This window comes from Eubalaena glacialis, chromosome 6 (assembly GCF_028564815.1).
Source record: "Eubalaena glacialis isolate mEubGla1 chromosome 6, mEubGla1.1.hap2.+ XY, whole genome shotgun sequence".
Lineage (NCBI taxonomy): Eukaryota > Metazoa > Chordata > Mammalia > Artiodactyla > Balaenidae > Eubalaena > Eubalaena glacialis.
In genome coordinates, this window is record NC_083721.1 from 39,678,522 (window position 1) to 39,693,573 (window position 15,052).

Below are 15,052 nucleotides of genomic sequence, written 5' to 3' on the forward strand. Positions count from 1 at the left end.
TCTTGGGGTGGGCTGACTACTATGGGCACACTGATAGACAGGGTTGGCCCTCAGCCTGGTTGGCTGCCTGGTCCTGCCTTGTGCAGTGGCTGCCAACTTGCTGGTGGGTGGGACTGAGCCCCAATGTGGCTGGCTGTATGGCTCAGGGGGTCTAGGGGCTGGTGCTAGCCTGCTCATGGGCATGTAAGACCCTGATCTAATAGGCTAGAAGGAGAATTCCAGAATGGTTTGTGCTAGTGCCAGTGTCCTCACAGTGGAAGGAGCTCTCAAAAATGGCTGCCACTAGTGTCTATGTCCCCAAGGGGAGTTCCAGAGGCCTCTTGCCTCTCCAGGAAGCTCTCCAACATTAGCAAGTGGGTCTGACTCAGGCTCCTTTCAAACAACTGCCTCTGAGCTGGGACTCAGAGCATGTGAGATTTTCACAGTGCCCCTTAGGAGCAGAGTCTCTCTTTCCTACAGCCCTCTGGCTCTCCTGTATGCAAGTCCTCCTGGCCTTTAAAGCCAAATGTTCTGGGGGCTCATGTTCCTGGCATAGGACTCCTGGGCTAGGGAGTTTAACATGGGGCTCAGACCCCTCACTTCTTGGTTGAACCTCTGCAATTGTGATTATCCTACCATTTATGGGTCACCTCCCCTGTGGGTGTTGGTCTTGACTATACTGCATCTCTGCCCTACCTACATGTTCATTGTGGTTTCTTCTTTATATTTTTAGTTGTGAAAAATATTTTCTGCTAGTTTTCAGGTCATTCTCATAGAGGATTGCTCTGTAAATAGCTATTTTCATGTGCCTATGGACTAGGTGAGCTCAGGGTCTTCCTACTCTGCCATCTTGGCCACACGGCCCTTTTTTGCCCATTTTTCATTGTGGTATTTGTCTTTTTTTATTGAGTTGAAAGAATCCTTTACATATTATGGATACAGGTTCTTTATTAAAATATTTTCCCAAATATGATTCTCAGTTTGGGCTTGCATTTTCATTTTATTAAGTGTCTTTTGAAATGCAAGTTTTTAATTTTGTTGAAGTCCAATTTATAAGGTTTTTCTTTTATGTTTCATGCTTATTGTTATCCTTTCTAAGAATTATTTGCCTAACCCAAGGTAAAATTGTTTTTTCTCCTGTGCTTTCTTCTGGAAGTTTAATAAATTTATATCTTACATTTGGGATTGTGATAAACTTAGAGCTAATTATTGAATATGATGCGATGTAAGAACCAAGATTCATTTTTATTCGTATGGTCAATTGCAAAGGAAGGGTAGGGGATGGATCTGAAACCATATAGGGAAATGATAGAAAAATATTATCTTAAATAAGCTTTGTATTTTGGAAAATTTTTAAATTGCAAAGATAATACATAATTCCCTATATCCCTTACCAGTTGACCATACATAGAAATGCCTAAGCTTTTTCATCCGTGTGTCTTTAAATGTAAATGCTACTGTCTTTCTGTTCTCAAGTATTATCTTCTCTAATTCTCTTTTTGTTCTTTCTGGAATTTCAGCTTTTCAGATGATGGAGCTCTTGAATTCATTCTTTGTATTTTCTCTCCTCCAAATGTGCCCATTTGTCGCACATTCTGAGATATTTCATTGACTTCATCTTCTCTCTCTTTTACTAAATTTTTAATTTCTTCCATCATAATTTTAATTTCTGAAAGTCTTCCAAAGAATGCTGATGACTCTGTCCCATATATACATTTGTGGTTTAGAATGTTAATGACTTAGGTTTCTGCATCATCTTACTCTTCAATATAGATATTTTTCTTTCATGCTGATACATTTTACAAAAGTTTGTTAGCCTTGATCATCTGTCCATATTTCAGAAAGAAACATAATGGCTGGTTTGGTACTTGGTGTAGGTGGGAGGATTGAGTCAACTTGTGGGTTTTGCTTTAGGGAGATCATGCAAAGAATTGAGTGGAACTTTTGACCAATGTGGAGATTTTGGCATTACTGTTAAGTTAATTGACTCTAGAATCTTCTGATCCTTTGCCTGGTAGAAATATGTTATAATGCATGCAGAGTGTGGAAAATCTTCCTTGTAAGACTTGTAAATAATTCCTTGTTGCCAAACCCCGGTCATGATTCTTCTGCAATCTGCCATTCCCAACATTGCTAAGTCCTAACTCTGAGTTGCACTGGGCAAAAGAGCTCCTTCTTGATACCCGCCTCTGGAAGTACATTACGCTGCAGCTTTTTCTGTCCATCCTATTAATTTCTACTCTTGCACAGTCAGACTTTTATTGAAATGTCACCTTCTCTAGTGATTTTCTAATATTTCCTTCCTTATTCTCATCATTATTATTGTATTATTTAATTTGTTTTTATCATTTTGTTTTGATCTCAAGATAGGAAATTAATAGATCTGCTATTGTTTTCTGTAAATCGATAAATACAGAGTCAATCAATGAGAACAGAAGTTGTTTTGATGAATAAAACAATCTGAAATTACAGGTTATATCTGACAAGTTAAACTCACATATCAGTATGAGTATCAAATTTTAAAAATAATTTTACAGTTTCTTGAAATTCTGACTCTCATATTTAAGTTGCTGGAAGCAGTACATTTTTTTAAATCAGTATATTTTATTTTATTTTATTTTAATTAAAACAGGTTTTTTTGGTTGCGTTGGGTCTTCGTTGCTGCATGCGGGGTTTCTCTAGTTGTGGTGAGCTGGGGTTACTCTTCGTTGCAGTGCGCGGGCTTCTCATTTGCAGTGGCTTCTCTTGTTGTGGAGCACAGGCTCTAGGCGCACGGGCTTTAGTAGTTGCGACGTGCGGGCTCAGTAGTTGTGGTGCACAGGCTTAGTTGCTCTGCGGCATGTGAGATCTTCCCAGACCAGGGATTGAACCCGTGTCCCCTGCATTGGCAGGCGGATTCTTAACTACTGCACCACCAGGGAAGTCCCAGAAGCAGTACATTTTTAAACATGTATATTATCATTTTAAGAACATTTAACAAAAATTCCATTCATTGCAAGTTAAATGAAAGTAGTAGGGAAACTGTTACAAAATGAATTACAAATGATACATAACAATTTCTTAAATTCTATTCCCAAAATAGAAAAACCCTATAAAGATAACACAAAACATGCTTAAGAATTGCACATAAGATGATATCATTATGCTATCTGCTATATATTCACATATTCATACACACTTGACTATCACACATAATGGGTAGGTAATGGTTGAGCTCTGCTTTCACCTACACATTTAGTTGCATGTGGAACATGTGCTCTATGGTATGTGCCTAGTGGTCAAATTTTATGAGGATATATACAGATATATTAATACAAAGAAGGAAATGACACATTTACAAAATTTCAAATTTAATTCCAGAGATAGTAAGAAAAAGTTTATCCTGATAAAGACCCTTCAAAGGATAAACCAGACAGGATAAGACAATGTATTAGTGGTGTACAATCTGCTAAATTGTGACATTATTCACATTTGAGTGGTTTAAAAATATTTTTATGAAAGTGAAATCATACCAAAAAATATAGAATATTAAAAAAAAACTCTTTATAATATTAGATTTCTCAGACTATAGCTTATAAATTCCTGATCTAAAATGGATGGGAACTTTAAAGCCTCTTTAAATTGGAATCATGTGGTTCTCATAAAAATATCTATATATATCTATATATATACTTGAAGGTAATAAATTTGCCAAACTTAATGAGGATTTGAACTCTCAATTTCCCAGCAGATTACCTTAGGTAGTAACACATATTCAAAAAATTATATAGCAAGCTTTATTTAATATTTCCTAACATTTTAAAGAGGGTCAGAGGATGAGTCATAAATTAGCATTCTAAATTTGAGAAGGAAAGTGCTACAAATGTAATAAATTATAAAATGCTAAATGTATTTTGGTGGGATAGAGTCCATGAGTACTTTAAGATTCTGAGGTTTCACATACTAGAAGTCAACTTCAAAGCAGTGTAAACAAAACTGTAGACCTTATTTAGAAATGCCATCTCCATAGCCTTCCAGGTCAGTAAGTGAGAGCCTGGCTTTTGAGGGTCTAGTAGAATGAGGAACTAGATGGAATCAGGGAGTGATGCAGCTCTCAATTTCCCACTTTCCAGACTCATATGGTGTCCTGCCTCTGAGTGCCTGTTTCAGTTTGTTAGCCCAATTTTCCCCACTTCTCCATGAATATGGCAGAAGATGTGCCCTCCCCAATCCCACCCCAACTTTCCCCCACCCTGCTCCCCTCCACACATGCACACCTCATTCCATAGCTGTCAAGTCTGGTATTTAGTCCATCCATATGCAGACAATCTGAGTAACTCCACTGCTAAGTGTCCTTTCCTGGTCCCTTCGACTCTGCAGAATCCTGGAATATAAAAAGGCTGCTGAGACACCATAGTGTGGAGTGGTCAGTGCTGGCTGATAAGTGAGCAGTGAGTGGTTGGAGCTCTCAGGGAAAGGGCAACGCTTTATCAGAGAATGTGTTTCTCCAACAGAAATAAGCAAGACTGGGAAGATGGATTCTCTATTTTTTTTTTTTTTTCTTAATTGCATATTTCTGGGAAGAGGACTTTTTTTTTTTTTCCTGCTGAATTATCTGAGGATTCTTTATTTAATTATTAACCAGTGAATTAATAACTTCTTACTCCCCTATAGGAATTGGGTTAGCATTGCTTGGGTAGCACTACCTCCAACATGCTTTACAAAACACAAACAGCTTATTTTAAGCTTAGGTGCTCTGCAGAAATTTCTCTAATAGTGCATTGCTCTGTTATTTTGAAGAGATCCTCAGAATTTGACTTTGGTTATTTTGAATTTTTGAGTTTTCATATTAAATGAGGTTGAATTCAGGTTAAAACAATAATGAATCGAGAGTGAACCACATATATGTGTTAGCATATGGTATCTGTTTTTCTCTTTCTGACTTACTTCACTCTGTATGACCGTCTCTAGGTCCATCCACTTCACTACAAATAACTCAATTTCATTTCTTTTTATGGCCGAGTAATATTCCATTGTATGTATGTGCCACAGCAGAAACTAACACACCATTGTAAAACAATTATACTCCAATACAGATGTTAAAAAAAAAAAAAAAAAGAGTGAACCACATGCGTTCCTTCTAGTTGATGGAAGTAATTACCAAAGTTGTCTTAGAGGGAGCTTTTGATAATATTAGTAACCCTCTTGTAATATAGTTAATACTCTAGCTAGGAAAAGAAGACCACAGAAATAAAATTAACATAATAAATTCTCATCAGTGTGAGGCCTGAGGGTTTTAGGTGGGGCTTAAATAAAATCAGCCTGCAGGTAGTTATAAGATTGGAGAATACGATACCTAATATTGGTGAGACATTACAGAAGCAAAGAAGATTTAAACAACAGAGATGATGGGCTTTAGAAATACCATATGAGTAAATAAAAAGTGTAAGTCTGGATTTTTTTTGATTTGGATAGCCTCTAGTTTTAAGTAATATCCAAGGTTTCAGTAAATTATCTATATACATAGATGATATAAAAAAAACACCTCAATAGAATTTCTAAAAATTATTTTTCAAATAAGGTAATCATACATAGATCAACTTCCATGGAGGCTTACTATCCAGAGACACATTCATACATTGTAGGTATAAACTTGGCATTTCAAAAGTTGATCAATACATAACTACTTTAATAATCTTCCTGTGCATAAAGGGACAAGGGGTTGTGAATTTCAATGTTAAAGCTTCTATTACAGAGTCCATTTTAGAGTTTTCACTAAGAGACTATTGACTATTTTCGGTGTAAAATATTAGGATACCTTATTTTTAAAAAGTAGGTATATCTGAATACCAAAAGTGTCATTATTAGAGGTAGGGTTAATGTCAGAGACATTTCTCTTGTGCTCTCCTCAGTGAGGCCCTTAACTCTTTTAGAGGGACATTTTCCCTTCATTTGAGCCAGCACCTTTATGTGCTTTTTAACATATTGCAATAGGAAATCCTCTTGCATATTGTACATTGGTGATTTCGTCAACTGAAATAAAAATGGCCAATGTGAGAGCTGTTTCAGTTTTATTTGGGGACTTACTGAGGACTGCAGCCCAGGAGACAGCCTTCCAGATAGCTCTGAGGAACAGCTCCGAAGAGGCAAGGGGGGAGGTCAACATATACCTGATGTTGGAGAAGGGGTACAGGCAATCAAACACATCTTGGTAGAAGGTTACTACTAGTCAAGAGGCACAGATACCTTAGTTAATGATTTTAGTGCTTTTCTAAGTATGGGAAGATGCAAGAAATTGGGTTCATAAAATTTTCTCCAGCAAATATCTGTCCGAAGTTCTGTTTATCAGTTTTTTTCAGAGCACAGAATGCCTCATTCCTGATCTCTGCCCTGAATTCCTTTCAGGGTGTTTGAAGGTCAGCCACTGAAGAGGCTAATGACTCGATCCTTCTAGAGCTGGATGGCAAGTGACATTCTTTAGTTGGCAGTTTGATAATACATTTTCTCCCCTAAGTGCTGACTTATGTATGTTTGATACACTATACATAGCATACAGTGCCAGGAAGGGAAGTGAATCAGGCTATGCACACCAAGGTTTTCATGGTCGGATAAGTGAATGAATGAATGAACACGCATTCCACCACCAGAAAGAGCAGTTCCGATAGGAAACTATCATTACTTATGACAACTAAAATACAATCTGATATAATAGAAAAACTAGAAACATATGCATTGTGAAAAGGGCTTTTTACACTTATCCTTTTCTACGTGACTGCCCTGAATAGAACTCAATACCATGGAGCTCCCACGAGCTTCCACTGTAGGAGAACCTCCTTGCCGTGGTGGCAGCAGCCAACCGCACACAGCAACAGATGGCATTGTCTGTGGCTCCTGCCTCAGCAGGCTCCGGAGCAGCCAATAGATTTCTCCTTTCTAAAAGCTTTTTTTTTTTTCTTTCCAAGCTTTATCAATGTTTGCGGCTGAACGTGATGAAAAATTGCCTCTATTATATTTAAGTCATTGATCAACATAACTCCTTCCAGTTCATGGGCTTCTTTAACAAAATCAGCCAAATAGCAATCTCACCTTAGCACGGTTAAGCAAGGGGTATGAGATTATACAGCTTGGCAGACAGTGGAGCTGGGATTAGAACTCTTGTCTGGTTTTTAGAGTCTGTGATCTCAATTGTTCTGCAATGCAGGTATCAGCTATAGCAACTCCCCTAAGTGAAAGCGACTTTAAAGGGGAGAGAGGCCATGCCAGGGAAGAGGGAGAGGGGACACCACTCCCCCTTCCACTGAAACCCATTCAAGTCTCCTTCACTTAATCAGGAAATGTTTGTTGTCTATGGACTGTGGGTTGGAAGAAGTCAGATGAGAAACTATGATAGTGTGGTCCATGGATTTTGGAAGTTGGTAACAGTAACTAATAGAGCAAGTGCTAGGAGATTGGCTGCTTCAAATGGAAGTAGGTGATGGTTTCATAGACAGTTAGCAGGAAAACATTTAGTGGAGTTTTAGGGACTGCAGTTAAACCAGTCAATCTGGAAATCATGAGTTTTTCAGGTTTCACATTTACAGAAATTCTCAGTCCACATGCCTAATGTTGTTTTTTTTGTTTGTTTGTTTTAATTAACCTTCTTAATAAAACAGAGAACATAGCTCATTTATTTCAGAGAGTTGTAAGGTTTCTTGGAGAGAGGAATATAACATGTGTATAACTCCAGCCGAACTAGTTAATGGGAAAACCCATGGAAGTTTGCAGGAAATATTGCACTATGTAGTCAAGACAACTGTTTTGTATTCACTGTGAACTTGGTGAAATATTCTGTGCTGGGGGCTATAAAAAGGTGTCACACACAATGTCAATGACCACAAGAAGGATTTACATTTACTAGAGAGGCTAAGCTATGGGTAAAAATAACTGTGATGCAAAACATTTAAATTGGTAAATTAAATTACCATTATAGCCAGAATAAATATTTTCAGTAATAGGGGAAAAAATTAATGAAATGAAAACTCAGTTGTTCAAGGTCAGGGAAGCAAAACTGATTATTAAGGCATTTCAGCAACGTGATGATTAGTAGGATGATTCAGTTTTGCACCAGGACCAATTTGACCTTACAGAAATTAAAACCTCAGTCTCCTAACAAGACAGAAAATATCAGATGAGAAAAGAGCAATTATCAGTCTATGCCCAGTCTCTGACAACTCTAATGTTTACATAAAAAGCACATCCTCTAATGCAGTGCAGCGGTATTTTGTCAGACAGTGATGCTTGGAGGCATTACAAAGCACCTGCTACTTTAAAGAGTTGCACCTTGGCAGGCAGGTATCAAACTGAAAATTATGGAGACAAATTTCCATTGTTTGAAAACATGCTCATTAGTATAAGGTAAAAACAAAGGCTATTTGTGACATACCGTCTTTGTTGTATAATCAGTTACTCTCTCTAATATGTTTCCTTTACTTAGTTTAATATCACATAGATTGTGCTCAGGAATGTATGTATATGTGTGTGTGTGTGTTTGTATTGTTAAAGAATAATTAAAGAAGACAATTTAGGTTATACAAATTTTAACACTTCAGGAAGTAGATAGTCTTCATTCCGAGAACTGCAGAATGGTGCATAAGACAGGAAGCTTTTATAGGACAAAGAATAAAGAACAAGAAAGAGAAAAAAAACAACCCTGATTGGCTAGGGTCAAACAGTCAACCTTGTTTGAGGTGAGAAGGAACAAGGAAATTAGTATAGAGCCCAGAGTTGACTTAGTGTTAGGGGATTAGCTGACTGGATAGACTGCGTTTCTGGTCAAGCAGATCATTTACAGGGAAAGGAAAGTTATCTTTCCTTTCCCTGTAAATGATCTTTACAGGGAAAGGAAAGATAACTTAGTTATCTTTCCTTTAGTTGCATATGTAGTTGCATATGTAGTAGTTTAGTGGATGCTGTTTAAAGAAAATTTGTCTAAAAATGAAATCGAGTTCCGTAAGCACCAAAAGTCATTTCTTTATTTTCCCACCTCTAAGAATACATGGTTTAAACATACTTGTAATCGACAGAATGACTGAATATGCCATTTTGGTTTCTGCCATTGTAATTAGTATCTTATTGCTGTAAAAATAGATTACCACAAAATCAGTGGCTTAAAACAACACAAATTCATTATTTCACCTTTTGGGTGTGAGACTTTGGGTTTCACAGGGCTGAAATCAAGGTTTTGGCAGTGTTGTGTCTCTTTTGGAGGCCATGGGGGTGAATCTAAGCTCATTCAGTTTGTTGGCAGAACTCAGTTGCATGCAGGTTTAGGACTGAGGCCCCAGTTTCCTTATTGGCTGTCAGGGGTCATTCTTATCTTCTAGAGGCTTCACACGTTCCTTGGTTCATGGCCCCCTTCCTCCATCTTCAAGCCAGTAAAGGAGAGTTGAATCTTTCTCGCATTCTGACTCACCTCCCCTCTGCCTGTCTCTTCTGCCACATCTCTCTGCTTCCAGCTGAGAAATTTTTCTGCTTTTAAGGTTCAAGTGATTAGATTGGGCCCACGTGGACAAGCCAGGCTGCTCTCCCTATTTTAAAGTCAGTTGATTAGTAACCTCTTTCCATCAGCAAAGTGCCTTCTCAGCAGTACAGTACCAAGATTAGTGTTTGCTGAAATAACCAGGGAATCTTATAGAAACCTTTTTGTAATTTTCCCTGCCACAGTCATTTATCATTTATCTGGTGATTTTTAGAACTAAACTTAAGATATAATTTAAATAGCACCACTTAATTCATCGTGCTGATACACTTAAAAAACAAACAACTTTAACATAAACTGATTATGAATGTCTTTTTTCCATGAAGAACTAATCATTCCTGAAACTTACCTTGTCAATATTTGAAAATCATGGCCTTTATAAACAGTGAAATCCCATTTGAGCCCAGGTGTTTGTAAGAAAATAATATATTTTCCTGATTCTACCTCCTGAAAATAGTATTTAGGCAAGCAGGTATAAAGTCCCTTTTTTGGTTCACTCCACTAACTTGACAAACACATACACCAACTTTGAACTTTGTCCAGTTTGAGAAAGTCACAGAAATTCCTTACGTAGCTTTCACTGTACTTACTGATTATTTCACCTGAATTCATGCTAAACCTCAAAATGCTAAATGATTTATTCAAGGTCAAATGATTTCTATTTAGAAGCCAATTCTTATATTTATTTATATACCAAAATATTTCTTGTTGTAGATCACATGTCACTAACATAGAAAATGTAATTTTTTATTTAATATTCACCTGCTCACAGAATTATTGGGTTAGTCTTATCTTTGGAGAGTTTGTTAAGATTTCTAATATTATTATCTTATTTGCTTATAGTTACCTCTTTCCCTGGCTTGGATACTGTTCAAACTTAGTGAATATAAATATATTTTTTCAGTCATCAAGGTTAATAAAATGTTCAGCACTGAATGAGACTAAATCTGACAATGATCAATTAAAACCTCTACAAGTGACCTTGTGACTAGCTATGTAACCTGCTAAAGTGATAAATTGAATGTTTTACTTCAGCTACCCATGATTTTAACAAAAAGACCAAAAAAAAAAAAGTCTTATTAATGCAAAGTTTATCAAATGTTTCTTTTTCTTGAAATTCCAAGATTGTTTTAATTTTTTTACTAGAAAGTGGTGTATGAGCTTTTCTATGTAGCTATGTTTATTTTATCTGCAACTTTTTAAAAAAATTAATTGTGATCATGATCTTTCCGGTATTTTTAGACACTTTTAGCTCTTATATAATACCTAACTTATTTTAGATATTACAAACTTATATATGCAAATGGTCTGCAATTTTTATTTTTTCTTTAAAAATGAAAATCACATTACTTCGCATCCTTTTCTAGTTCATTCATCCATTTATCTGGCATATGTTGGGCAACTATGTTGTGTTGGGACCACAAAATGAAAAAGATGACATTCCTGCCTTCATAACATGTACATTGTAATGAGGAGAGAAATAACAAACAGATAAAAAATTCTTTTGGTTTCGGAGACTTTAATTGCTATGGACAAAATAAAGCAGAGTAAACAGTGAGAGAACCAAGGGGCTCTGGTGTGCTGTTTTACAGAGGAGGCTGGGAAGGGGGGTGGAGGAGATCTGAACGGTGCGGACACCTGAGTCAGGAGAAAAGCGTGGGGAAGAGCTTCACGGGCAGAAGGTCAGCAGGTGACAGTCTTGAGGTGGGAGTGAGCTTGGAGGCATAAAGGAACAAGCAGCCAGAAGCTGGGCAGGGAAGGTGATAGAAGGCTAAGAGAAGAACAGGCCCAGCCCAACACTCTTCAGGACTGGAGCTAGAGTGCAAATGAGGGTTCCAAATCATATGTCTAAATATGTCTAAATATTGGAAAGTTATACCCCAAGCTATACTTGTGGCCTGGCCAACATCCCCACCTGGAGGTCAAAGGTAACTTTTCCTGCCTCTTCGGCCAGGCCTGGCGTCCACAAGCCTCATTGAGAGCGCTAATGGTTTGAGGCTGGGCTGGGGAGAAGCGGGGGCCACACCCAGGGCTCCTGGATGGTGATTAGACTCACCTGAACCCAAGCAGGAGCTGACCTGGTGCAACTCCCCAGAAAGCCAAAATGGGACAGGTTTTCCTCACCAAGCTTAATTTTACTGATGTGGCATTTCTAGGCTGCTTTAAAAGCCTTCCCAAAGTGCCTCACTTCAGAGTAGGTAGCAAGTTATCTGAAGTCCTTGCCGTCTTGGATGACTTGGGAGACCCTCAGCTTTAAACAGAGGTAAGCATTTTTTCCCTCTGTCCTACCTCATCATCTGGCACGTTCTCTCCTCTAAGTCCTGTTTGACAGTTAACTGAACTTTCAAAAAATGTTCTAAAGAGATAAAAAGAAAAAAAAACCCTTGTGTTTTGATGTTTGTGAAGTACATCACTTGCAGGAGGGTCCAAGGGCAATATTGAAGACAAGGATTGAGAGGTTATCAGGCCATGCATTTTAAGTCTGCATTGGAAATTCAAATATTAATTTTCATGCAATAGGATATGTTTGCAGGGTTGAATCTAGACTTAGGTTGAAAGTTTGTTTTGTAGGGTCCCTCGAATCAAAATGTTTCCTCGTTGTGTGTTGGCAAATTGCATGTTTCCTTTCTAGCAATCTTGACGTCATTTACAGTCGTTTCATTGTATCTTTGGTGATTATAGACTGTGAATTCCTTATTGGTGGGACTTAATCTGTGGATACTTTTTAAAATTTTGAAGTGATATCAAACTTAGAAAAATGTTGGAACTATGGCACAAATAAAACTCTTCATTTTCCCCATCTGAGGGTAGGGTGTCAAAATCAAGCTCCATCAATTACAAATACTTTATATTTCCTACAAGCAAGAATATTGCCTTATGTAATCACAAAATAACCATCACATTCAGGAAAGTAACATTTACACAGTACAACTATTGATACTCAGAGAGAAGGATACATGATATTGAGATTATGGAGAGGTTGCAGTTATTAGATAATTGGTTCAACATTGGAGTTAGCAGCTGAAGTAAAGAAGACAAGAGTATTGAAGGAGAGTAATCAGCAGAACTGATAGACCAGAGAACGAAAGGTTTGTCTATACTTGTCTTGAAATCACTTATGACAGATCATTATGATAGAGCGAAACTCATGAAGAAATCAGAAGAGATGATCTAGGGGTTAGACAGATAAAAGAAAAATTTGTGGAGTAGTTGGTAACATAATATGACAACATGAGAGTCAAAGATGAATGTGTTGTCCTTAGAGACAAGAAAGAAAGTTCTAAAAGTCTTTAAAGGGGTATCATGGACAGCTACAGAGGAACAGGGCTATGCGGAGAAGATACAGCCACTGCTTGACAGGCTCGCAGGGAAAGCAAGGCCTTCAGGAGAGAGTCAGGAGTATCTCGAACAAAAAGACAAAAAGAATGATTGTTTTCTTCCTTGAATTAAATAACTGCGATCCCAATTGTGCTGTAATATTATACTTTACTCAGTACTTCTTGTATTTTGTATTGAGAGGTTTTTAGGACATCTAGGTAGCCTTAGTTTCAGAAGTTTTCTGAAGTAGAGAGGGAGAAAAGGGGAGAGATGGGGGCGGGGGAAGGAGGGAGGGAGGGACAGGGAGATGGAGTTTCTTTATGGAGATAGTACCAAAGAGTAGAACTAACTGCATTTTATTCACAGCTCTTAAAATCACTATATATTTGGGACGTGAAGTCCCCCTTTATTTTTTTCTCACTTTAACTCCAGACTGTCGATCAAGTCCTGTATTTTCTATCTCAAAAAATATATTCAGTGAGCTTCTCTCCAGCTCTCACCTGCCACCACTCTAGTCTAACCAGCATCATCACCTGCATCCTTACTGCTCTTCCTGACTCCAATTTTAACAACTTCAATTTATTCTCCCCATATTAGGCAGCTTAATAGAAACGCATCAGATTCTGTCACGTCTTAGACTTAAACGCTTCTACTGCTTCCCACTCTCCTCAGGATAAATTTAAACTCTACCATGGACAGTAAAGTATTCCATGAAATGTCTACCCACTTCTCCAGTGTCATTTCTTGCCATTTCTCCGTAGCCTTCAACAATTCAGTCGCATGGACTTCCTGTCAGCTTTTAATGTATTCCACACACTCCACAGTACAGAAATGGTCACACATTTTACTTTTCCTCTCTGTTCCTTCCTCTCTCCAACACACATACACATGCCGGTCCTCATTCTATTCATGTCTAATTCCTTTGCATACTTTTGAGTCCTTTTTTTTTATATGTAGCATTATTTGAGAGGTCTTGCTATTCCTTCAGTCAGTTATTCGGTTATTCTCTACCTCTGCTTTCAGTGTGTTTTCGTCATAACTCTCTCTGCCTCACATGCACACACACGCACATTTGTTATGTGATAAGTTTATTGTCTACTTCCCGTAGAGGAGTAAGCTGGCAAAAGGCAGAATCCATGTATGTTTCATTAATTAACAAATGCCTCGTGTCACAGACCTGGTACTTAATAAATGGTTACTGAATGAGCGAATTCAGTCGTCTGGGTAGGCGGTGATTTAGGGAGTGAAAGAGTTCTCAAAATGAGGCAGTACTAGGTGTAATGGAAGCAAAAACAACAAAACTATGAAGGACTATTTGATAAGACTTGGTTACTACTATAAATGGACTAGAAATAGAAATATATGTTTATTCATGTGCTTATTTACTAAATTTGTTAGAATATTTATTAAACCCTCCCTGACAGTGTGTAAAGCATGTTAATGAATACATTTTGAGCCTCTGTCTCTTAGAACATAATTTTTGTGAGATACTGAGCCCAAGAAATATTAAAAATACTCATCAGAAATAAGTTTAGATATCTCGTCCTGGATTTATAGTTTTGAGATTTGAAAGCTGAAGTCCAGAAATGGATAAAATCACTGATATTAATCTGCATACAGAGAAGTGATAAAATCTTATGACAACAATTATTCACTAGCCAGGAGAGTCCCTCAAACAAAATGAGTTATGACATTACATACGTACATAGCTGCATGTGTACCTAGTAACAAGGTATTATGGGTCATGATTATTGATTAAAACAACGAAGGTGAGCTCTGGTTCACTTCAGAAGAAACTAAGTGGTTGCAAGGTTATTGAATGGCTATCCAAAATGATTAGAAATCTGGAGAACCTGGCTTAGGTTTATTCGAGTCTTCAGTTTCCTAAAACCTTGAGAATTAGCCAGGGTCACAAGTGGGAGAGCAGGCTGTCCCCGCTGGTGGGCTGACTTCTGCACACTCACCTGCTGCCTCTCCCTGGGCTTAGCTTCCGCCTCCAGTTCCCTAGGAATACCTCTGCTTGGTTTTGTCTACTTTTGCTAAATTTGGTCTCAAGCTGGTTCTTCTTTGCAAGACTTACTTGCTTCCCTTTTAACTGTTTACGTAAAGGAAAGGCGTTCTTGACTCTCATCAAGGCCACAACACAATGCGTGCTTACCCTGCAAATAGAAAGAGTGCAGACACTGGCAATCTTCAAATGAGAACTGTTCACTGCATATATTATAATATTATTTCTGCATTTTTGATCAGTAAAATTGA